This window comes from Pogona vitticeps, chromosome 3, assembly GCF_051106095.1.
Source record: "Pogona vitticeps strain Pit_001003342236 chromosome 3, PviZW2.1, whole genome shotgun sequence".
Classification (NCBI taxonomy): domain Eukaryota; kingdom Metazoa; phylum Chordata; class Lepidosauria; order Squamata; family Agamidae; genus Pogona; species Pogona vitticeps.
Window position 1 is genome coordinate 99,371,170 of NC_135785.1, and position 1,326 is coordinate 99,372,495.

Here is a 1,326-nt window from a genome sequence, read left to right on the forward strand (position 1 = left end):
CTGGTGACTCAGGGTGGGTTAGATCCTACCTTGCCAGACTATCTGCAGGACACTGCTATTTTAGCATAGTTCCCTTTTCCTTAGAGTATATGGAAAATGCTGGCTTATTTTGCAAATGCTGTTGTAAGACTGGCTGATTTGATCAGGAGAACCCTCCTGACTACTTAAAAAATCACACTGCTGGGCTAGGAGAAGGAGTAACAGCCGAGGTCTACAAGGGAAGGAGGAGATGCCATCTGCATGTACAACCAGACTTTGTGCTTTTTAGGAGTTAAACCCATCTGGGTCCAGCGAGGTTCCCTTGCAAGTAAGAGCACACAGGAGGGCCACTAGAACGGATTCCTTAAGGTGTGCCAAAGCTTGTCACTGACATTTATTTTCAAGACTAGGGCTCAGCCCTGGGATCTATGAAGTGACAGATAAACAGCCCGTGAACCCGGCCGGAGTCCATTTCCCACATCCCCTGAGTCAGGAGAGAGTTTCCCCTCCCTGTCATTCGGGGAAGGAAGCCGTCCACAACAGAGCTGCCACACAGGCGAGCCTCGGTCCGCCTTGCTTCCCCTCGCAGCTTAACTGATGGCAAGGCTCAGCCTTGGTGTCTCCCTTTCCAGTGCCAAGGGCTCGGCCTTGCAACAGAAAAGAAAGTACACCAGGGGCAGCTTTGCATGTCCCACCCACCGCACTCCCGCCATCTCGCCCGTTTGTCAGCACAAGGTCTCCCTGCGTGTGTGTGTGTGTGTGGGGGGGGGTACGTCAGGCGCCTGGAGCGGGAAACGGCGGCCTTTCCGGACCCATCTTAGACCCCAGCCTCGTTGACCTTCTTCTTCCAGCTCTCAAGCTGTGCCGAGCTGAGAAACGCGTCTAACTGCCCTCCCTCCGTCCTCCCCCCGCGCCCCATCTCCAGTCCGAGAGGAGCAGCAGCTTGGGGGGGGGAGATGGGTGTGACGCGGGCAGCAGGGTGACCCAACTTTCGGAGACCCGTCTCCTTTTAAGGCTTCCTTTCACACAACACTTGATCCCAGCATCCTCGCGACATCGAACGATAGTGTTTCCCGCGGGTGTGTGTGTGTGTGTATGGCCGTCGTAGCCCAAAAAAACCCCAAACCCCCCAAAACAAATAAATGGTGGCACGTGAAAGGCCCCCAACTCTTTATTCATAGCGTAAGCATTCGCAGACCGCGGGCCACGTTCTCAGACGCCAGCCGGGGTGAAAGATCTCCCTTCCCAGGCGTGGAAAGGGTCGCCCTCCCGCGTTCTCTCTCCCCCTTCGAGAAGCGCTGCGGGGTGAAGGGGACTCCAGCGGGCGCCGAGGGGGAAGGGGCCGCC